This window comes from Phyllobates terribilis, unplaced genomic scaffold (assembly GCF_046119375.1).
Source record: "Phyllobates terribilis strain yellow unplaced genomic scaffold, ASM4611937v1 Scaffold_1512__1_contigs__length_269417, whole genome shotgun sequence".
In the NCBI taxonomy this organism is placed as follows: Eukaryota; Metazoa; Chordata; class Amphibia; order Anura; family Dendrobatidae; genus Phyllobates; species Phyllobates terribilis.
The window spans coordinates 70,749-94,027 of NW_027364272.1; the positions used below are offsets into that span (position 1 = coordinate 70,749).

The 23,279-nt window shown below is 44.3% G+C and overlaps 14 non-coding genes across 14 annotated transcripts; all 14 read right to left on the minus strand.

The window, feature by feature from the left end:
• Nucleotides 1-709: 709 nt before the first annotated feature.
• Nucleotides 710-900, minus strand: LOC141244270 (U2 spliceosomal RNA). Its single transcript, XR_012308206.1, has one exon. It is a non-coding gene; the product is annotated as a U2 spliceosomal RNA (small nuclear RNA).
• Nucleotides 901-2,015: 1,115 nt separating this feature from the next.
• Nucleotides 2,016-2,206, minus strand: LOC141244188 (U2 spliceosomal RNA). The gene has a single exon (XR_012308150.1). It is a non-coding gene; the product is annotated as a U2 spliceosomal RNA (small nuclear RNA).
• Nucleotides 2,207-3,315: 1,109 nt separating this feature from the next.
• LOC141244180 (U2 spliceosomal RNA) lies at nucleotides 3,316-3,506 on the minus strand. The gene has a single exon (XR_012308143.1). It is a non-coding gene; the product is annotated as a U2 spliceosomal RNA (small nuclear RNA).
• A 1,115-nt stretch (nucleotides 3,507-4,621) lies between these two features.
• On the minus strand, nucleotides 4,622-4,812 carry LOC141244196 (U2 spliceosomal RNA). Its single transcript, XR_012308158.1, has one exon. It is a non-coding gene; the product is annotated as a U2 spliceosomal RNA (small nuclear RNA).
• Nucleotides 4,813-5,927: 1,115 nt separating this feature from the next.
• On the minus strand, nucleotides 5,928-6,118 carry LOC141244198 (U2 spliceosomal RNA). The gene has a single exon (XR_012308159.1). It is a non-coding gene; the product is annotated as a U2 spliceosomal RNA (small nuclear RNA).
• A 1,115-nt stretch (nucleotides 6,119-7,233) lies between these two features.
• LOC141244271 (U2 spliceosomal RNA) lies at nucleotides 7,234-7,424 on the minus strand. Its single transcript, XR_012308207.1, has one exon. It is a non-coding gene; the product is annotated as a U2 spliceosomal RNA (small nuclear RNA).
• Nucleotides 7,425-8,539: 1,115 nt separating this feature from the next.
• On the minus strand, nucleotides 8,540-8,733 carry LOC141244232 (U2 spliceosomal RNA). Its single transcript, XR_012308186.1, has one exon. It is a non-coding gene; the product is annotated as a U2 spliceosomal RNA (small nuclear RNA).
• Nucleotides 8,734-14,866: 6,133 nt separating this feature from the next.
• On the minus strand, nucleotides 14,867-15,057 carry LOC141244272 (U2 spliceosomal RNA). The gene has a single exon (XR_012308208.1). It is a non-coding gene; the product is annotated as a U2 spliceosomal RNA (small nuclear RNA).
• A 1,115-nt stretch (nucleotides 15,058-16,172) lies between these two features.
• Nucleotides 16,173-16,363, minus strand: LOC141244273 (U2 spliceosomal RNA). Its single transcript, XR_012308209.1, has one exon. It is a non-coding gene; the product is annotated as a U2 spliceosomal RNA (small nuclear RNA).
• A 1,115-nt stretch (nucleotides 16,364-17,478) lies between these two features.
• Nucleotides 17,479-17,669, minus strand: LOC141244274 (U2 spliceosomal RNA). Its single transcript, XR_012308210.1, has one exon. It is a non-coding gene; the product is annotated as a U2 spliceosomal RNA (small nuclear RNA).
• A 1,112-nt stretch (nucleotides 17,670-18,781) lies between these two features.
• LOC141244275 (U2 spliceosomal RNA) lies at nucleotides 18,782-18,972 on the minus strand. Its single transcript, XR_012308211.1, has one exon. It is a non-coding gene; the product is annotated as a U2 spliceosomal RNA (small nuclear RNA).
• A 1,115-nt stretch (nucleotides 18,973-20,087) lies between these two features.
• On the minus strand, nucleotides 20,088-20,278 carry LOC141244278 (U2 spliceosomal RNA). The gene has a single exon (XR_012308213.1). It is a non-coding gene; the product is annotated as a U2 spliceosomal RNA (small nuclear RNA).
• A 1,115-nt stretch (nucleotides 20,279-21,393) lies between these two features.
• On the minus strand, nucleotides 21,394-21,584 carry LOC141244279 (U2 spliceosomal RNA). Its single transcript, XR_012308214.1, has one exon. It is a non-coding gene; the product is annotated as a U2 spliceosomal RNA (small nuclear RNA).
• Nucleotides 21,585-22,699: 1,115 nt separating this feature from the next.
• On the minus strand, nucleotides 22,700-22,890 carry LOC141244280 (U2 spliceosomal RNA). The gene has a single exon (XR_012308215.1). It is a non-coding gene; the product is annotated as a U2 spliceosomal RNA (small nuclear RNA).
• Between the last annotated feature and the right edge of the window lie 389 nt (nucleotides 22,891-23,279).

Consider the following 23,279-nt stretch of genomic DNA (forward strand, 5'->3'; position numbering starts at 1 on the left):
TTATGACACGCGCAGCCAGCGTTCCATTGCCACATTCCATCTACTGCAGGCAGGATACCTGGCTGGCTGAATGTCGCTGAGAAGCTCACAGAGACCGCCATAAGCAACAGTTTAACAGAATGCCACAGACTAATCAACCAAACTTTTTGGGTTGGGTTCTCTTTTATAGTCTGCAGGCATTAAATGAAAGAAGTCAGTGTTCCAGCAGAAGGAGACAACGTTTCAGAAAAGGCATTGTAGCAAACCAAAAAAGAAATTTTAAGCGCAGCAGAGTAACCAGCGCACATACCTGTTAGCTCAGGTGAGTTTAAAAGGCTGCTGTTGATAACAAGGGCATTTGCTAAATAGATGGTGTGTGTGCAACAATATACTGAAAGGTCAATTATATTGTGCAGCTTATCTCACCACCTGTAGTTATTTAGGTGAAAGCTCCAAAATGCTTGCCTAATATGTCTGTTTATCCAAAAGGAAGTAAAAAGGGAGAGCTAGAAAGATAGCATTGCATCACATTACATGGCAATGCAATGCACAGTTGCTGAAGTTGAACCAAAATGAGCTTGTAATCTGGCTTCTGCAACTTTGAACATGAAAAATCCAATGAGGAGAAGAAAAGCAAAGCCAAAGAGTCCATCCCCAAATCCGACAAACAAGCAAAATGAACAAAAAACATTGAATTCAATTCTTTCTGATTTTAGAAACTGCATTAAAGAAGGGGTGCACCGGTCCTGGAGATACTGCAATACCAGGTCAATGCGTGGAGTGGACAGAGCAAGCTCTTTTTCCATCTCCCTGTTCTAAAAATCCATTTAATATATGGTCCCCAGATAGGGGACGTATCAGATATTAAACTGATAAGAACAGATACTACACTTGATCTTAGCCAAAAGGCCGAGAAGCGATAACCAGAATTGGTTTCAAACTACGGAGCCACCCAAGGATCCTGAAAAGTCCATTTGTGGAGATGAGCTCCTGGACTCCCGTTAAGAAGACATGTTGTCAACCTCTAGATCCCTTACATGCCTGCACTTTTCGGCTTGCTGCTGCTGCAATCCACGCGTTTTAGATCTGCATAACTCCACCTCTTTAAACACAGCACCTTCACCCCCTGCTGTTCCCACCCGCCTCAACACCGTTGGAAGGGAGGAGAACCAATTAAGGCGGGGGGTGGGGTGGAACAAGCAGCTGTCTACCCTTAGCAGGAGGGCTCCTGATTACATACCTCTCCTGCTGCTGCTGCTGCTGGCTGTCCAGCAGCAGACTGAAGGTGGCTGCTGCTGTGCACAGGTATATAAAGGCTCAGAGCCTATTATGACACGCGCAGCCAGCGTTCCATTGCCACATTCCATCTACTGCAGGCAGGATACCTGGCTGGCTGAATGTCGCTGAGAAGCTCACAGAGACCGCCATAAGCAACAGTTTAACAGAATGCCACAGACTAATCAACCAAACTTTTTGGGTTGGGTTCTCTTTTATAGTCTGCAGGCATTAAATGAAAGAAGTCAGTGTTCCAGCAGAAGGAGACAACGTTTCAGAAAAGGCATTGTAGCAAACCAAAAAAGAAATTTTAAGCGCAGCAGAGTAACCAGCGCACATACCTGTTAGCTCAGGTGAGTTTAAAAGGCTGCTGTTGATAGCAAGGGCATTTGCTAAATAGATGGTGTGTGTGCAACAATATACTGAAAGGTCAATTTTATTGTGCAGCTTATCTCACCACCTGTAGTTATTTAGGTGAAAGCTCCAAAATGCTTGCCTAATATGTCTGTTTATCCAAAAGGAAGTAAAAAGGGAGAGCTAGAAAGATAGCATTGCATCACATTACATGGCAATGCAATGCACAGTTGCTGAAGTTGAACCAAAATGAGCTTGTAATCTGGCTTCTGCAACTTTGAACATGAAAAATCCAATGAGGAGAAGAAAAGCAAAGCCAAAGAGTCCATCCCCAAATCCGACAAACAAGCAAAATGAACAAAAAACATTGAATTCAATTCTTTCTGATTTTAGAAACTGCATTAAAGAAGGGGTGCACCGGTCCTGGAGATACTGCAATACCAGGTCAATGCGTGGAGTGGACAGAGCAAGCTCTTTTTCCATCTCCCTGTTCTAAAAATCCATTTAATATATGGTCCCCAGATAGGGGATGTATCAGATATTAAACTGATAAGAACAGATACTACACTTGATCTTAGCCAAAAGGCCGAGAAGCGATAACCAGAATTGGTTTCAAACTACGGAGCCACCCAAGGATCCTGAAAAGTCCATTTGTGGAGATGAGCTCCTGGACTCCCGTTAAGAAGACATGTTGTCAACCTCTAGATCCCTTACATGCCTGCACTTTTCGGCTTGCTGCTGCTGCAATCCACGCGTTTTAGATCTGCATAACTCCACCTCTTTAAACACAGCACCTTCACCCCCTGCTGTTCCCACCCGCCTCAACACCGTTGGAAGGGAGGAGAACCAATTAAGGCGGGGGGTGGGGTGGAACGAGCAGCTGTCTACCCTTAGCAGGAGGGCTCCTGATTACATACCTCTCCTGCTGCTGCTGGCTGTCCAGCAGCAGACTGAAGGTGGCTGCTGCTGTGCACAGGTATATAAAGGCTCAGAGCCTATTATGACACGCGCAGCCAGCGTTCCATTGCCACATTCCATCTACTGCAGGCAGGATACCTGGCTGGCTGAATGTCGCTGAGAAGCTCACAGAGACCGCCATAAGCAACAGTTTAACAGAATGCCACAGACTAATCAACCAAACTTTTTGGGTTGGGTTCTTTTTTATAGTCTGCAGGCATTAAATGAAAGAAGTCAGTGTTCCAGCAGAAGGAGACAACGTTTCAGAAAAGGCATTGTAGCAAACCAAAAAAGAAATTTTAAGCGCAGCAGAGTAACCAGCGCACATACCTGTTAGCTCAGGTGAGTTTAAAAGGCTGCTGTTGATAACAAGGGCATTTGCTAAATAGATGGTGTGTGTGCAACAATATACTGAAAGGTCAATTATATTGTGCAGCTTATCTCACCACCTGTAGTTATTTAGGTGAAAGCTCCAAAATGCTTGCCTAATATGTCTGTTTATCCAAAAGGAAGTAAAAAGGGAGAGCTAGAAAGATAGCATTGCATCACATTACATGGCAATGCAATGCACAGTTGCTGAAGTTGAACCAAAATGAGCTTGTAATCTGGCTTCTGCAACTTTGAACATGAAAAATCCAATGAGGAGAACAAAAGCAAAGCCAAAGAGTCCATCCCAAAATCCGACAAACAAGCAAAATGAACAAAAAACATTGAATTCAATTCTTTCTGATTTTAGAAACTGCATTAAAGAAGGGGTGCACCGGTCCTGGAGATACTGCAATACCAGGTCAATGCGTGGAGTGGACAGAGCAAGCTCTTTTTCCATCTCCCTGTTCTAAAAATCCATTTAATATATGGTCCCCAGATAGGGGACGTATCAGATATTAAACTGATAAGAACAGATACTACACTTGATCTTAGCCAAAAGGCCGAGAAGCAATAACCAGAATTGGTTTCAAACTACGGAGCCACCCAAGGATCCTGAAAAGTCCATTTGTGGAGATGAGCTCCTGGACTCCCGTTAAGAAGACATGTTGTCAACCTCTAGATCCCTTACATGCCTGCACTTTTCGGCTTGCTGCTGCTGCAATCCACGCGTTTTAGATCTGCATAACTCCACCTCTTTAAACACAGCACCTTCACCCCCTGCTGTTCCCACCCGCCTCAACACCGTTGGAAGGGAGGAGAACCAATTAAGGCGGGGGGTGGGGTGGAACGAGCAGCTGTCTACCCTTAGCAGGAGGGCTCCTGATTACATACCTCTCCTGCTGCTGCTGCTGCTGGCTGTCCAGCAGCAGACTGAAGGTGGCTGCTGCTGTGCACAGGTATATAAAGGCTCAGAGCCTATTATGACACGCGCAGCCAGCGTTCCATTGCCACATTCCATCTACTGCAGGCAGGATACCTGGCTGGCTGAATGTCGCTGAGAAGCTCACAGAGACCGCCATAAGCAACAGTTTAACAGAATGCCACAGACTAATCAACCAAACTTTTTGGGTTGGGTTCTCTTTTATAGTCTGCAGGCATTAAATGAAAGAAGTCAGTGTTCCAGCAGAAGGAGACAACGTTTCAGAAAAGGCATTGTAGCAAACCAAAAAAGAAATTTTAAGCGCAGCAGAGTAACCAGCGCACATACCTGTTAGCTCAGGTGAGTTTAAAAGGCTGCTGTTGATAACAAGGGCATTTGCTAAATAGATGGTGTGTGTGCAACAATATACTGAAAGGTCAATTATATTGTGCAGCTTATCTCACCACCTGTAGTTATTTAGGTGAAAGCTCCAAAATGCTTGCCTAATATGTCTGTTTATCCAAAAGGATGTAAAAAGGGAGAGCTAGAAAGATAGCATTGCATCACATTACATGGCAATGCAATGCACAGTTGCTGAAGTTGAACCAAAATGAGCTTGTAATCTGGCTTCTGCAACTTTGAACATGAAAAATCCAATGAGGAGAAGAAAAGCAAAGCCAAAGAGTCCATCCCAAAATCCAACAAACAAGCAAAATGAACAAAAAACATTGAATTCAATTCTTTCTGATTTTAGAAACTGCATTAAAGAAGGGGTGCACCGGTCCTGGAGATACTGCAATACCAGGTCAATGCGTTGAGAGGACAGAGCAAGCTCTTTTTCCATCTCCCTGTTCTAAAAATCCATTTAATATATGGTCCCCAGATAGGGGACGTATCAGATATTAAACTGATAAGAACAGATACTACACTTGATCTTAGCCAAAAGGCCGAGAAGCGATAACCAGAATTGGTTTCAAACTACGGAGCCACCCAAGGATCCTGAAAAGTCCATTTGTGGAGATGAGCTCCTGGACTCCCGTTAAGAAGACATGTTGTCAACCTCTAGATCCCTTACATGCCTGCACTTTTCGGCTTGCTGCTGCTGCAATCCACGCGTTTTAGATCTGCATAACTCCACCTCTTTAAACACAGCACCTTCACCCCCTGCTGTTCCCACCCGCCTCAACACCGTTGGAAGGGAGGAGAACCAATTAAGGCGGGGGGTGGGGTGGAACGAGCAGCTGTCTACCCTTAGCAGGAGGGCTCCTGATTACATACCTCTCCTGCTGCTGCTGCTGCTGGCTGTCCAGCAGCAGACTGAAGGTGGCTGCTGCTGTGCACAGGTATATAAAGGCTCAGAGCCTATTATGACACGCGCAGCCAGCGTTCCATTGCCACATTCCATCTACTGCAGGCAGGATACCTGGCTGGCTGAATGTCGCTGAGAAGCTCACAGAGACCGCCATAAGCAACAGTTTAACAGAATGCCACAGACTAATCAACCAAACTTTTTGGGTTGGGTTCTCTTTTATAGTCTGCAGGCATTAAATGAAAGAAGTCAGTGTTCCAGCAGAAGGAGACAACGTTTCAGAAAAGGCATTGTAGCAAACCAAAAAAGAAATTTTAAGCGCAGCAGAGTAACCAGCGCACATACCTGTTAGCTCAGGTGAGTTTAAAAGGCTGCTGTTGATAACAAGGGCATTTGCTAAATAGATGGTGTGTGTGCAACAATATACTGAAAGGTCAATTATATTGTGCAGCTTATCTCACCACCTGTAGTTATTTAGGTGAAAGCTCCAAAATGCTTGCCTAATATGTCTGTTTATCCAAAAGGATGTAAAAAGGGAGAGCTAGAAAGATAGCATTGCATCACATTACATGGCAATGCAATGCACAGTTGCTGAAGTTGAACCAAAATGAGCTTGTAATCTGGCTTCTGCAACTTTGAACATGAAAAATCCAATGAGGAGAAGAAAAGCAAAGCCAAAGAGTCCATCCCAAAATCCAACAAACAAGCAAAATGAACAAAAAACATTGAATTCAATTCTTTCTGATTTTAGAAACTGCATTAAAGAAGGGGTGCACCGGTCCTGGAGATACTGCAATACCAGGTCAATGCGTTGAGAGGACAGAGCAAGCTCTTTTTCCATCTCCCTGTTCTAAAAATCCATTTAATATATGGTCCCCAGATAGGGGACGTATCAGATATTAAACTGATAAGAACAGATACTACACTTGATCTTAGCCAAAAGGCCGAGAAGCGATAACCAGAATTGGTTTCAAACTACGGAGCCACCCAAGGATCCTGAAAAGTCCATTTGTGGAGATGAGCTCCTGGACTCCCGTTAAGAAGACATGTTGTCAACCTCTAGATCCCTTACATGCCTGCACTTTTCGGCTTGCTGCTGCTGCAATCCACGCGTTTTAGATCTGCATAACTCCACCTCTTTAAACACAGCACCTTCACCCCCTGCTGTTCCCACCCGCCTCAACACCGTTGGAAGGGAGGAGAACCAATTAAGGCGGGGGGTGGGGTGGAACGAGCAGCTGTCTACCCTTAGCAGGAGGGCTCCTGATTACATACCTCTCCTGCTGCTGCTGCTGCTGGCTGTCCAGCAGCAGACTGAAGGTGGCTGCTGCTGTGCACAGGTATATAAAGGCTCAGAGCCTATTATGACACGCGCAGCCAGCGTTCCATTGCCACATTCCATCTACTGCAGGCAGGATACCTGGCTGGCTGAATGTCGCTGAGAAGCTCACAGAGACCGCCATAAGCAACAGTTTAACAGAATGCCACAGACTAATCAACCAAACTTTTTGGGTTGGGTTCTCTTTTATAGTCTGCAGGCATTAAATGAAAGAAGTCAGTGTTACAGCAGAAGGAGACAACGTTTCAGAAAAGGCATTGTAGCAAACCAAAAAAGAAATTTTAAGCGCAGCAGAGTAACCAGCGCACATACCTGTTAGCTCAGGTGAGTTTAAAAGGCTGCTGTTGATAACAAGGGCATTTGCTAAATAGATGGTGTGTGTGCAACAATATACTGAAAGGTCAATTATATTGTGCAGCTTATCTCACCACCTGTAGTTATTTAGGTGAAAGCTCCAAAATGCTTGCCTAATATGTCTGTTTATCCAAAAGGAAGTAAAAAGGGAGAGCTAGAAAGATAGCATTGCATCACATTACATGGCAATGCAATGCACAGTTGCTGAAGTTGAACCAAAATGAGCTTGTAATCTGGCTTCTGCAACTTTGAACATGAAAAATCCAATGAGGAGAAGAAAAGCAAAGCCAAAGAGTCCATCCCAAAATCCGACAAACAAGCAAAATGAACAAAAAACATTGAATTCAATTCTTTCTGATTTTAGAAACTGCATTAAAGAAGGGGTGCACCGGTCCTGGAGATACTGCAATACCAGGTCAATGCGTGGAGTGGACAGAGCAAGCTCTTTTTCCATCTCCCTGTTCTAAAAATCCATTTAATATATGGTCCCCAGATAGGGGACGTATCAGATATTAAACTGATAAGAACAGATACTACACTTGATCTTAGCCAAAAGGCCGAGAAGCGATAACCAGAATTGGTTTCAAACTACGGAGCCACCCAAGGATCCTGAAAAGTCCATTTGTGGAGATGAGCTCCTGGACTCCCGTTAAGAAGACATGTTGTCAACCTCTAGATCCCTTACATGCCTGCACTTTTCGGCTTGCTGCTGCTGCAATCCACGCGTTTTAGATCTGCATAACTCCACCTCTTTAAACACAGCACCTTCACCCCCTGCTGTTCCCACCCGCCTCAACACCGTTGGAAGGGAGGAGAACCAATTAAGGCGGGGGGTGGGGTGGAACGAGCAGCTGTCTACCCTTAGCAGGAGGGCTCCTGATTACATACCTCTCCTGCTGCTGCTGCTGCTGGCTGTCCAGCAGCAGACTGAAGGTGGCTGCTGCTGTGCACAGGTATATAAAGGCTCAGAGCCTATTATGACACGCGCAGCCAGCGTTCCATTGCCACATTCCATCTACTGCAGGCAGGATACCTGGCTGGCTGAATGTCGCTGAGAAGCTCACAGAGACCGCCATAAGCAACAGTTTAACAGAATGCCACAGACTAATCAACCAAACTTTTTGGGTTGGGTTCTCTTTTATAGTCTGCAGGCATTAAATGAAAGAAGTCAGTGTTCCAGCAGAAGGAGACAACGTTTCAGAAAAGGCATTGTAGCAAACCAAAAAAGAAATTTTAAGCGCAGCAGAGTAACCAGCACACATACCTGTTAGCTCAGGTGAGTTTAAAAGGCTGCTGTTGATAACAAGGGCATTTGCTAAATAGATGGTGTGTGTGCAACAATATACTGAAAGGTCAATTATATTGTGCAGCTTATCTCACCACCTGTAGTTATTTAGGTGAAAGCTCCAAAATGCTTGCCTAATATGTCTGTTTATCCAAAAGGAAGTAAAAAGGGAGAGCTAGAAAGATAGCATTGCATCACATTACATGGCAATGCAATGCACAGTTGCTGAAGTTGAACCAAAATGAGCTTGTAATCTGGCTTCTGCAACTTTGAACATGAAAAATCCAATGAGGAGAAGAAAAGCAAAGCCAAAGAGTCCATCCCAAAATCCGACAAACAAGCAAAATGAACAAAAAACATTGAATTCAATTCTTTCTGATTTTAGAAACTGCATTAAAGAAGGGGTGCACCGGTCCTGGAGATACTGCAATACCAGGTCAATGCGTGGAGTGGACAGAGCAAGCTCTTTTTCCATCTCCCTGTTCTAAAAATCCATTTAATATATGGTCCCCAGATAGGGGACGTATCAGATATTAAACTGATAAGAACAGATTTTTTTTTTTTTTTTTTTTTTTTTTTTTTTTTTAAACCATTCAGTTTAGTTTCTTAGCAAACAGTATGAATTTCTCCAAAATTTGCTACTTAAAACTTCTCATCATCATGGTTCTATTTATTCAGCAGTAGTATAAGACGAAATATAATCACAAGGGAACATCCTTTACGTAACACAAATGCAGAAACTTCAAGGAATCACAAAGAAAAAAATCACTGGTATTTGATAAGGTAATGCCACTTTTTAAATTTCCAAATCCCTTCGGCATCTGTGCCACCACCGCCTCTGCTGTCCAACTTATATATCAGGTATAGTCTTGAAAGAATAAGTCTAACACATTCATTCACTGATAAAGATTTCCTCTTGAAAAGTCCAAGGTTCCTTGCATCCCACAAACTCTCCATCACACAAGCCATTATCAACCATAAAATTCTATCTTTAGACCGACTACACGCACCAATTCCAAACATCGCCACACGCCAATCCACAAAATTCACGCCTGCTAAACCCTTACACAATCCACCTACACACTTCCACACACTGTACGCGTACTCACAATCCCACATAACATGCCTCACAGTCTCACAACCACCACATCCCACTCTCGGACACACATCTGTTCTTATCAACTCTCTTTTCTTCTGCACTTCTCTCACAGGTAAAATATTATGTAAAGTCATCCACACCACATCCTTCTGTTTGTTTGACATCCCATACGTATCTAACTTCTTCCATGCATCTGAAACCTCATTCCCTCTCAGCCCAACAATATTACACTCTACCTCATTTGCACTCATTCTTTTCACCACATTCTTGGTCATTCTAAAATCATTCATTCCCACACTCAACAAATCATGCTTTCTCACAAATTTCTCAATCACCTCATACCAAACAGGACACTTAAAGGCCACAGGCACACTCGCATCTCTCTTCCTCCAGCATAACCCATACAACATCCATCCAGCAGAATAATTAGCCATAAAAGCACCTTTATTGCCTTTACCCAGCAAAATAACCACAGTCTTAATATAATTAAGGCCTAAAAAAACTTCAATATTGGGAAAGGCCAGCCCACCATGCTGACAAGCCTTAAAAAGGCTCTCCCGCTTCAACTTCTCCATCTTACTACACCACAGGAATGTGAATACCAACTTCTCTATTCTCTTAATTTTCCTGTAAGGAGAAGGAAAAACAGTCGCCACATAAAGCAGGATAGGGAGAATCACTGCTTTGATAATTAATACCTTACCACGCAGAGTCAATTCTCTCATTCGCCAAAAATTCAATTTACGTTCAACCCGCATACCACACTCTTCCCAACTTTCATTCCCTTTTAAGTCATCATTAAATAATACGCCCAAAATCTTGATTGCACCCACTTCACACTTTACACCATCCATACGAATACTACTATCTCCAAAACATTTAAAACTACATTTATTCCAATTTACCCTAAAACCAGACGCACCAACAAAAAAATCCAAAAGCAATTTAATTCTACTCAAAGAAGCCATACTTTCACTCACAACCACAACATCATCCATATAACCTAACACTTTCACATGCTTACCACCACTACCAGGCACCAACAAACCTCTCATCATTTTATCCCGTCTAATCAAACATAACAATGGTTCTATTACACATACAAATAAGACGGGGGACATAGGACACCCCTGCCTTACTCCTGACCTAATCTTCACTTTGTCACACAGCCACCCATTAACCAAGAACTCACTTGACACACAATCATACAATGATTTTACACAATTCACAAATTCTCTAGGAAACCCCATTCTTTCCAGTACTTTAAACAGAAACACATGCGAAACCCTGTCAAACGCCTTCTCAAAATCAATAGCTAAAGTCATACATTTCTGCTTTCTATCCTTGCAATCCCCAATCATATCTCTCAACAATAACAAGTTATCACTCATACTTCTTCCAGGCACTGCACATACTTGGTCCTCCTCCACAACACTACCAATCACTTCACGCATACGATTTGCCAGTAACTTACTGTAGACCTTATAATCCGAATTCAGCAGTGTTATTGGTCTCCAGTTTTCCAAACGTTTCCTCTCACCCTTTTTATACACAAGCACAACCACTCCTTCTTTCATTGATTCACACAACCTACCATTCACCCACATATACTTACATACCTCAGTCAAATCTGTTCCCAAAACTTCCCATGCTTTCACATACAACTCTACAGGTATACCATCTTTCCCAGGAGTCTTACTCTTTTTAGCACTCCACACCACATTCTTCACTTCATCCAGAACTACATCCTCACACAACAGATCACGCTCCTCAGAATCAAGTTTTTTCTCCACACCATTCAGAACATATGACACAAGCCCAGAGTCAATCCATTTCTCATCATACAACTTGCTATAAAACCTATTCACTTCTTTCAGCACATCCTCACCCATACAGTTGGTTCCACTTTCATTCACAACTTCATTCATATCAGTCTTCCTACCATTCATTTTTTTAAAAAAGAACCTCGTACACTTCTCATTTTTCTCCAGGTGCTCAATTTTAGTACGATATATAATTTCCTTTCCTTTCTCATCCAACACACGCTTCAATTCATTCTTAGCCTCAGTAAGTTGATCAGACATCTCCAAACCACTTGCAACACACTTTCTCAACCAGTCAATCCGTCTATTAAGGTCATTAAACCTATTCCTATATCTGGCAGCTTTTATATAGCCCCACTTTTTGAAGAAAGTTTTAAATTGCACTTTCACCCAGTCCCACCAGTCAAGAACACACACAAAATCCTTCTTACGCATTCTCCATCTTTCATACTTTACATTAAACTCATTCATCACCTCATCATCCTCTAACAGCCTTGCATTCAACTTCCATACCCCACCGCCATACACTTGGTCACCATTCGCACAAAACACGCCTCTCAAACATTCATGGTCCGAAAAAGGTACCTTTTGTTGAGAAAAATCCAAACATACCATATTTTTAGAAAATAACATTAAATCAATTCTGGAATGAATCTCACCACGGTCAGCATGGTATGTCGGCGGTGGTGGCATGCCAAGAACAATAACTGCTGCATCTAAAAAGGAAAAATCACAAATTAAATGGGACAATTTCTTTCCTGTTATGTCACACTTTCCTTCTGTGACACAATTAACGTCCCCAACAAAAATAGTGGGAGATTTCCCTGGAAGAAAAAAACTTAATTTTTCAAGAAGAGCAAGCCGCTCTTCCTTCCCTGTAGGGCAATATAAATTAATAATTCTGACCCGCCACCCTCTATAACTCAAAAATGCAATTAAACATCGGCCCACCTCCACCACAATATAACTATCAATAGAGATTTCTTTATTCCCAACTAATATCCCCACCCCATCATTTTTATTATGATTAGACCCTGACCAGATATGCTGTCCGTAAGGCCAGTCTTTGTCACAAGGAGCATCCTGAATCCCACACTCCTGAAGGCAAAAAACATCAGCACCTAAATGTTTCAGGTAGTCCAGAACAGTTGTTCTTCTGATTTTAGATCTGATCTGCCTTACATTTAGGGACACTACATCCCAACCAGATTGGCAAGACATTAATTAAAGAAAAGAAATACATGACTCAATGTTGATCACACCATACTCATCCATTATCATCAGACTGGGAAAGCACCCCAAAGGTGTTGATGCTCTCAGGAATGCCAAGGTAAGGAGCATCAGGGGAGAAGACATCCTGCGGGTAAATGCGGTCACTTGCAGGACTGTCGCACCCTCCGCTGGCAGGTGAGTACTCTCGTCTGGGTTTTTTATTGGCCAGTTCAGGAGTATCATCATCATCAAAAGACCTCCCAGAAGTAAAGTCTCCTTGGCCACCATCCCTGGCCACCTCTTCGTCTGTAGCACCCCAGGACAATGCAGGGGTTCGAGCAAGAGACACATCCATGTCACCCTCACCACATATTTCGGACTGATGAGGGAGGTCCACATCCAACCCGGAGATCTCCATACTTGGCCCAGCAGGGGCTGGAGGGTCCAACAGGGTCTGGGCCTCACCCACCAGATCTTCAACCTCAGGGGGCTCCGTCTCCTCATTGATCTCTGCAGTAGTCACCTGTGGGGTAACATCAGGGACAGTAGGCTTACCTTTGGTCACTTCGGAGAAGGACCTAGGCTTGACTTTAGCCTTACAATCCCGAATCACATGTCCTTCCTCCCCGCAGGCATCACATACCACCGGGTTGGAACAATCCTTCGCCAGATGACCGTACTTGTTGCACTTTCTACAGTTTGGCAATTGTTTGCAGAAATCCTGGATATGCCCGAACATGTTGCATCTCCTGCAGAACAATGGCGCCTCGGGAAAAAACAGATATCCAGAGTCTCTTCCAATTGTAAAGTTCAGGGGAGGATAGTGAATACCTCCAGGACCATGAGGGTCTATCCCAAACCTCACAAAGTATTTATACTTCCCAGTCCACAGCCCTTCTCCATTTAAGATTTTATGGGAGAATTGCACAAAAATGCAGTGTCTTCTCAGGAATGCAGTGATATCATCCCGGGAGATAAAGGGGTTGTGCATGAATACTACCACCGGGATATCCCCCTTAGAGTAGAGTACAGTGAAGATAAGTCCATCCAGCTGAGGGTGCTCTGAAAGGACTTGAAGAGTTTTGAAAAGGTTTTGGCAAGCCGCCATAGAAGAAAGCACCAAGACGTACCTATGCTCCCTTCTGAACTCCTGCAAACAGATGATCTCCGACTTCTGGATCTTCAGGATTTCATAGAAAATGGCGTTGACCAGGTATGACAACGAGAAATGGTCCTTCTTCTCCTCAGAGACCTCGATACGGAAAGCATTCTTGACCCGGGGAACCCCGGTCCCGGCAAAGCGAAGCTTGACACCCATGGTCGCTTCAGGAATCGCCTTCTCGTTTCCTCCTCACTCTCCCCCTATAGCAGCATCCAGCTTAAGCCACCGAAGTGGCGATGCTGGAAGGCCGAGGGCTAGTACACAAGGAACCTCTTGTCCAAACACTAGGTCTGAGCCAAAAGGCCGAGAAGCGATAACCAGAATTGGTTTCAAACTACGGAGCCACCCAAGGATCCTGAAAAGTCCATTTGTGGAGATGAGCTCCTGGACTCCCGTTAAGAAGACATGTTGTCAACCTCTAGATCCCTTACATGCCTGCACTTTTCGGCTTGCTGCTGCTGCAATCCACGCGTTTTAGATCTGCATAACTCCACCTCTTTAAACACAGCACCTTCACCCCCTGCTGTTCCCACCCGCCTCAACACCGTTGGAAGGGAGGAGAACCAATTAAGGCGGGGGGTGGGGTGGAACGAGCAGCTGTCTACCCTTAGCAGGAGGGCTCCTGATTACATACCTCTCCTGCTGCTGCTGCTGCTGGCTGTCCAGCAGCAGACTGAAGGTGGCTGCTGCTGTGCACAGGTATATAAAGGCTCAGAGCCTATTATGACACGCGCAGCCAGCGTTCCATTGCCACATTCCATCTACTGCAGGCAGGATACCTGGCTGGCTGAATGTCGCTGAGAAGCTCACAGAGACCGCCATAAGCAACAGTTTAACAGAATGCCACAGACTAATCAACCAAACTTTTTGGGTTGGGTTCTCTTTTATAGTCTGCAGGCATTAAATGAAAGAAGTCAGTGTTCCAGCAGAAGGAGACAACGTTTCAGAAAAGGCATTGTAGCAAACCAAAAAAGAAATTTTAAGCGCAGCAGAGTAACCAGCGCACATACCTGTTAGCTCAGGTGAGTTTAAAAGGCTGCTGTTGATAACAAGGGCATTTGCTAAATAGATGGTGTGTGTGCAACAATATACTGAAAGGTCAATTATATTGTGCAGCTTATCTCACCACCTGTAGTTATTTAGGTGAAAGCTCCAAAATGCTTGCCTAATATGTCTGTTTATCCAAAAGGAAGTAAAAAGGGAGAGCTAGAAAGATAGCATTGCATCACATTACATGGCAATGCAATGCACAGTTGCTGAAGTTGAACCAAAATGAGCTTGTAATCTGGCTTCTGCAACTTTGAACATGAAAAATCCAATGAGGAGAAGAAAAGCAAAGCCAAAGAGTCCATCCCAAAATCCGACAAACAAGCAAAATGAACAAAAAACATTGAATTCAATTCTTTCTGATTTTAGAAACTGCATTAAAGAAGGGGTGCACCGGTCCTGGAGATACTGCAATACCAGGTCAATGCGTGGAGTGGACAGAGCAAGCTCTTTTTCCATCTCCCTGTTCTAAAAATCCATTTAATATATGGTCCCCAGATAGGGGACGTATCAGATATTAAACTGATAAGAACAGATACTACACTTGATCTTAGCCAAAAGGCCGAGAAGCGATAACCAGAATTGGTTTCAAACTACGGAGCCACCCAAGGATCCTGAAAAGTCCATTTGTGGAGATGAGCTCCTGGACTCCCGTTAAGAAGACATGTTGTCAACCTCTAGATCCCTTACATGCCTGCACTTTTCGGCTTGCTGCTGCTGCAATCCACGCGTTTTAGATCTGCATAACTCCACCTCTTTAAACACAGCACCTTCACCCCCTGCTGTTCCCACCCGCCTCAACACCGTTGGAAGGGAGGAGAACCAATTAAGGCGGGGGGTGGGGTGGAACGAGCAGCTGTCTACCCTTAGCAGGAGGGCTCCTGATTACATACCTCTCCTGCTGCTGCTGCTGCTGGCTGTCCAGCAGCAGACTGAAGGTGGCTGCTGCTGTGCACAGGTATATAAAGGCTCAGAGCCTATTATGACACGCGCAGCCAGCGTTCCATTGCCACATTCCATCTACTGCAGGCAGGATACCTGGCTGGCTGAATGTCGCTGAGAAGCTCACAGAGACCGCCATAAGCAACAGTTTAACAGAATGCCACAGACTAATCAACCAAACTTTTTGGGTTGGGTTCTCTTTTATAGTCTGCAGGCATTAAATGAAAGAAGTCAGTGTTCCAGCAGAAGGAGACAACGTTTCAGAAAAGGCATTGTAGCAAACCAAAAAAGAAATTTTAAGCGCAGCAGAGTAACCAGCGCACATACCTGTTAGCTCAGGTGAGTTTAAAAGGCTGCTGTTGATAACAAGGGCATTTGCTAAATAGATGGTGTGTGTGCAACAATATACTGAAAGGTCAATTATATTGTGCAGCTTATCTCACCACCTGTAGTTATTTAGGTGAAAGCTCCAAAATGCTTGCCTAATATGTCTGTTTATCCAAGAGGAAGTAAAAAGGGAGAGCTAGAAAGATAGCATTGCATCACATTACATGGCAATGCAATGCACAGTTGCTGAAGTTGAACCAAAATGAGCTTGTAATCTGGCTTCTGCAACTTTGAACATGAAAAATCCAATGAGGAGAAGAAAAGCAAAGCCAAAGAGTCCATCCCAAAATCCGACAAACAAGCAAAATGAACAAAAAACATTGAATTCAATTCTTTCTGATTTTAGAAACTGCATTAAAGAAGGGGTGCACCGGTCCTGGAGATACTGCAATACCAGGTCAATGCGTGGAGTGGACAGAGCAAGCTCTTTTTCCATCTCCCTGTTCTAAAAATCCATTTAATATATGGTCCCCAGATAGGGGACGTATCAGATATTAAACTGATAAGAACAGATACTACACTTGATCTTAGCCAAAAGGCCGAGAAGCGATAACCAGAATTGGTTTCAAACTACGGAGCCACCCAAGGATCCTGAAAAGTCCATTTGTGGAGATGAGCTCCTGGACTCCCGTTAAGAAGACATGTTGTCAACCTCTAGATCCCTTACATGCCTGCACTTTTCGGCTTGCTGCTGCTGCAATCCACGCGTTTTAGATCTGCATAACTCCACCTCTTTAAACACAGCACCTTCACCCCCTGCTGTTCCCACCCGCCTCAACACCGTTGGAAGGGAGGAGAACCAATTAAGGCGGGGGGTGGGGTGGAACGAGCAGCTGTCTACCCTTAGCAGGAGGGCTCCTGATTACATACCTCTCCTGCTGCTGCTGCTGCTGGCTGTCCAGCAGCAGACTGAAGGTGGCTGCTGCTGTGCACAGGTATATAAAGGCTCAGAGCCTATTATGACACGCGCAGCCAGCGTTCCATTGCCACATTCCATCTACTGCAGGCAGGATACCTGGCTGGCTGAATGTCGCTGAGAAGCTCACAGAGACCGCCATAAGCAACAGTTTAACAGAATGCCACAGACTAATCAACCAAACTTTTTGGGTTGGGTTCTCTTTTATAGTCTGCAGGCATTAAATGAAAGAAGTCAGTGTTCCAGCAGAAGGAGACAACGTTTCAGAAAAGGCATTGTAGCAAACCAAAAAAGAAATTTTAAGCGCAGCAGAGTAACCAGCGCACATACCTGTTAGCTCAGGTAAGTTTAAAAGGCTGCTGTTGATAACAAGGGCATTTGCTAAATAGATGGTGTGTGTGCAACAATATACTGAAAGGTCAATTATATTGTGCAGCTTATCTCACCACCTGTACTTATTTAGGTGAAAGCTCCAAAATGCTTGCCTAATATGTCTGTTTATCCAAAAGGAAGTAAAAAGGGAGAGCTAGAAAGATAGCATTGCATCACATTACATGGCAATGCAATGCACAGTTGCTGAAGTTGAACCAAAATGAGCTTGTAATCTGGCTTCTGCAACTTTGAACATGAAAAATCCAATGAGGAGAAGAAAAGCAAAGCCAAAGAGTCCATCCCAAAATCCGACAAACAAGCAAAATGAACAAAAAACATTGAATTCAATTCTTTCTGATTTTAGAAACTGCATTAAAGAAGGGGTGCACCGGTCCTGGAGATACTGCAATACCAGGTCAATGCGTGGAGTGGACAGAGCAAGCTCTTTTTCCATCTCCCTGTTCTAAAAATCCATTTAATATATGGTCCCCAGATAGGGGACGTATCAGATATTAAACTGATAAGAACAGATACTACACTTGATCTTAGCCAAAAGGCCGAGAAGCGATAACCAGAATTGGTTTCAAACTACGGAGCCACCCAAGGATCCTGAAAAGTCCATTTGTGGAGATGAGCTCCTGGACTCCCGTTAAGAAGACATGTTGTCAACCTCTAGATCCCTTACATGCCTGCACTTTTCGGCTTGCTGCTGCTGCAATCCACGCGTTTTAGATCTGCATAACTCCACCTCTTTAAACACAGCACCTTCACCCCCTGCTGTTCCCACCCGCCTCAACACCGTTGGAAGGGAGGAGAACCAATTAAGGCGGGGGGTGGGGTGGAACGAGCAGCTGTCTACCCTTAGCAGGAGGGCTCCTGATTACATACCTCTCCTGCTGCTGCTGCTGGCTGTCCAGCAGCAGACTGAAGGTGGCTGCTGCTGTGCACAGGTATATAAAGGCTCAGAGCCTATTATGACACGCGCAGCCAGCGTTCCATTGCCACATTCCATCTACTGCAGGCAGGATACCTGGCTGGCTGAATGTCGCTGAGAAGCTCACAGAGACCGCCATAAGCAACAGTTTAACAGAATGCCACAGACTAATCAACCAAACTTTTTGGGTTGGGTTCTCTTTTATAGTCTGCAGGCATTAAATGAAAGAAGTCAGTGTTCCAGCAGAAGGAGACAACGTTTCAGAAAAGGCATTGTAGCAAACCAAAAAAGAAATTTTAAGCGCAGCAGAGTAACCAGCGCACATACCTGTTAGCTCAGGTGAGTTTAAAAGGCTGCTGTTGATAACAAGGGCATTTGCTAAATAGATGGTGTGTGTGCAACAATATACTGAAAGGTCAATTATATTGTGCAGCTTATCTCACCACCTGTAGTTATTTAGGTGAAAGCTCCAAAATGCTTGCCTAATATGTCTGTTTATCCAAAAGGAAGTAAAAAGGGAGAGCTAGAAAGATAGCATTGCATCACATTACATGGCAATGCAATGCACAGTTGCTGAAGTTGAACCAAAATGAGCTTGTAATCTGGCTTCTGCAACTTTGAACATGAAAAATCCAATGAGGAGAAGAAAAGCAAAGCCAAAGAGTCCATCCCAAAATCCGACAAACAAGCAAAATGAACAAAAAACATTGAATTCAATTCTTTCTGATTTTAGAAACTGCATTAAAGAAGGGGTGCACCGGTCCTGGAGATACTGCAATACCAGGTCAATGCGTGGAGTGGACAGAGCAAGCTCTTTTTCCATCTCCCTGTTCTAAAAATCCATTTAATATATGGTCCCCAGATAGGGGACGTATCAGATATTAAACTGATAAGAACAGATACTACACTTGATCTTAGCCAAAAGGCCGAGAAGCGATAACCAGAATTGGTTTCAAACTACGGAGCCACCCAAGGATCCTGAAAAGTCCATTTGTGGAGATGAGCTCCTGGACTCCCGTTAAGAAGACATGTTGTCAACCTCTAGATCCCTTACATGCCTGCACTTTTCGGCTTGCTGCTGCTGCAATCCACGCATTTTAGATCTGCATAACTCCACCTCTTTAAACACAGCACCTTCACCCCCTGCTGTTCCCACCCGCCTCAACACCGTTGGAAGGGAGGAGAACCAATTAAGGCGGGGGGTGGGGTGGAACGAGCAGCTGTCTACCCTTAGCAGGAGGGCTCCTGATTACATACCTCTCCTGCTGCTGCTGCTGCTGGCTGTCCAGCAGCAGACTGAAGGTGGCAGCTGCTGTGCACAGGTATATAAAGGCTCAGAGCCTATTATGACACGCGCAGCCAGCGTTCCATTGCCACATTCCATCTACTGCAGGCAGGATACCTGGCTGGCTGAATGTCGCTGAGAAGCTCACAGAGACCGCCATAAGCAACAGTTTAACAGAATGCCACAGACTAATCAACCAAACTTTTTGGGTTGGGTTCTCTTTTATAGTCTGCAGGCATTAAATGAAAGAAGTCAGTGTTCCAGCAGAAGGAGACAACGTTTCAGAAAAGGCATTGTAGCAAACCAAAAAAGAAATTTTAAGCGCAGCAGAGTAACCAGCGCACATACCTGTTAGCTCAGGTAAGTTTAAAAGGCTGCTGTTGATAACAAGGGCATTTGCTAAATAGATGGTGTGTGTGCAACAATATACTAAAAGGTCAATTATATTGTGCAGCTTATCTCACCACCTGTACTTATTTAGGTGAAAGCTCCAAAATGCTTGCCTAATATGTCTGTTTATCCAAAAGGAAGTAAAAAGGGAGAGCTAGAAAGATAGCATTGCATCACATTACATGGCAATGCAATGCACAGTTGCTGAAGTTGAACCAAAATGAGCTTGTAATCTGGCTTCTGCAACTTTGAACATGAAAAATCCAATGAGGAGAAGAAAAGCAAAGCCAAAGAGTCCATCCCAAAATCCGACAAACAAGCAAAATGAACAAAAAACATTGAATTCAATTCTTTCTGATTTTAGAAACTGCATTAAAGAAGGGGTGCACCGGTCCTGGAGATACTGCAATACCAGGTCAATGCGTGGAGTGGACAGAGCAAGCTCTTTTTCCATCTCCCTGTTCTAAAAATCCATTTAATATATGGTCCCCAGATAGGGGACGTATCAGATATTAAACTGATAAGAACAGATACTACACTTGATCTTAGCCAAAAGGCCGAGAAGCGATAACCAGAATTGGTTTCAAACTACGGAGCCACCCAAGGATCCTGAAAAGTCCATTTGTGGAGATGAGCTCCTGGACTCCCGTTAAGAAGACATGTTGTCAACCTCTAGATCCCTTACATGCCTGCACTTTTCGGCTTGCTGCTGCTGCAATCCACGCGTTTTAGATCTGCATAACTCCACCTCTTTAAACACAGCACCTTCACCCCCTGCTGTTCCCACCCGCCTCAACACCGTTGGAAGGGAGGAGAACCAATTAAGGCGGGGAGTGGGGTGGAACGAGCAGCTGTCTACCCTTAGCAGGAGGGCTCCTGATTACATACCTCTCCTGCTGCTGCTGCTGCTGGCTGTCCAGCAGCAGACTGAAGGTGGCTGCTGCTGTGCACAGGTATATAAAGGCTCAGAGCCTATTATGACACGCGCAGCCAGCGTTCCATTGCCACATTCCATCTACTGCAGGCAGGATACCTGGCTGGCTGAATGTCGCTGAGAAGCTCACAGAGACCGCCATAAGCAACAGTTTAACAGAATGCCACAGACTAATCAACCAAACTTTTTGGGTTGGGTTCTCTTTTATAGTCTGCAGGCATTAAATGAAAGAAGTCAGTGTTCCAGCAGAAGGAGACAACGTTTCAGAAAAGGCATTGTAGCAAACCAAAAAATAAATTTTAAGCGCAGCAGAGTAACCAGCGCACATACCTGTTAGCTCAGGTGAGTTTAAAAGGCTGCTGTTGATAACAAGGGCATTTGCTAAATAGATGGTGTGTGTGCAACAATATACTGAAAGGTCAATTATATTGTGCAGCTTATCTCACCACCTGTAGTTATTTAGGTGAAAGCTCCAAAATGCTTGCCTAATATGTCTGTTTATCCAAGAGGAAGTAAAAAGGGAGAGCTAGAAAGATAGCATTGCATCACATTACATGGCAATGCAATGCACAGTTGCTGAAGTTGAACCAAAATGAGCTTGTAATCTGGCTTCTGCAACTTTGAACATGAAAAATCCAATGAGGAGAAGAAAAGCAAAGCCAAAGAGTCCATCCCAAAATCCGACAAACAAGCAAAATGAACAAAAAACATTGAATTCAATTCTTTCTGATTTTAGAAACTGCATTAAAGAAGGGGTGCACCGGTCCTGGAGATACTGCAATACCAGGTCAATGCGTGGAGTGGACAGAGCAAGCTCTTTTTCCATCTCCCTGTTCTAAAAATCCATTTAATATATGGTCCCCAGATAGGGGACGTATCAGATATTAAACTGATAAGAACAGATACTACACTTGATCTTAGCCAAAAGGCCGAGAAGCGATAACCAGAATTGGTTTCAAACTACGGAGCCACCCAAGGATCCTGAAAAGTCCATTTGTGGAGATGAGCTCCTGGACTCCCGTTAAGAAGACATGTTGTCAACCTCTAGATCCCTTACATGCCTGCACTTTTCGGCTTGCTGCTGCTGCAATCCACGCGTTTTAGATCTGCATAACTCCACCTCTTTAAACACAGCACCTTCACCCCCTGCTGTTCCCACCCGCCTCAACACCGTTGGAAGGGAGGAGAACCAATTAAGGCGGGGGGTGGGGTGGAACGAGCAGCTGTCTACCCTTAGCAGGAGGGCTCCTGATTACATACCTCTCCTGCTGCTGCTGCTGCTGGCTGTCCAGCAGCAGACTGAAGGTGGCTGCTGCTGTGCACAGGTATATAAAGGCTCAGAGCCTATTATGACACGCGCAGCCAGCGTTCCATTGCCACATTCCATCTACTGCAGGCAGGATACCTGGCTGGCTGAATGTCGCTGAGAAGCTCACAGAGACCGCCATAAGCAACAGTTTAACAGAATGCCACAGACTAATCAACCAAACTTTTTGGGTTGGGTTCTCTTTTATAGTCTGCAGGCATTAAATGAAAGAAGTCAGTGTTCCAGCAGAAGGAGACAACGTTTCAGAAAAGGCATTGTAGCAAACCAAAAAAGAAATTTTAAGCGCAGCAGAGTAACCAGCGCACATACCTGTTAGCTCAGGTGAGTTTAAAAGGCTGCTGTTGATAACAAGGGCATTTGCTAAATAGATGGTGTGTGTGCAACAATATACTGAAAGGTCAATTATATTGTGCAGCTTATCTCACCACCTGTAGTTATTTAGGTGAAAGCTCCAAAATGCTTGCATAATATGTCTGTTTATCCAAAAGGAAGTAAAAAGGGAGAGCTAGAAAGATAGCATTGCATCACATTACATGGCAATGCAATGCACAGTTGCTGAAGTTGAACCAAAATGAGCTTGTAATCTGGCTTCTGCAACTTTGAACATGAAAAATCCAATGAGGAGAAGAAAAGCAAAGCCAAAGAGTCCATCCCAAAATCCGACAAACAAGCAAAATGAACAAAAAACATTGAATTCAATTCTTTCTGATTTTAGAAACTGCATTAAAGAAGGGGTGCACCGGTCCTGGAGATACTGCAATACCAGGTCAATGCGTGGAGTGGACAGAGCAAGCTCTTTTTCCATCTCCCTGTTCTAAAAATCCATTTAATATATGGTCCCCAGATAGGGGACGTATCAGATATTAAACTGATAAGAACAGATACTACACTTGATCTTAGCCAAAAGGCCGAGAAGCGATAACCAGAATTGGTTTCAAACTACGGAGCCACCCAAGGATCCTGAAAAGTCCATTTGTGGAGATGAGCTCCTGGACTCCCGTTAAGAAGACATGTTGTCAACCTCTAGATCCCTTACATGCCTGCACTTTTCGGCTTGCTGCTGCTGCAATCCACGCGTTTTAGATCTGCATAACTCCACCTCTTTAAACACAGCACCTTCACCCCCTGCTGTTCCCACCCGCCTCAACACCGTTGGAAGGGAGGAGAACCAATTAAGGCGGGGGGTGGGGTGGAACGAGCAGCTGTCTACCCTTAGTAGGAGGGCTCCTGATTACATACCTCTCCTGCTGCTGCTGCTGCTGGCTGTCCAGCAGCAGACTGAAGGTGGCTGCTGCTGTGCACAGGTATA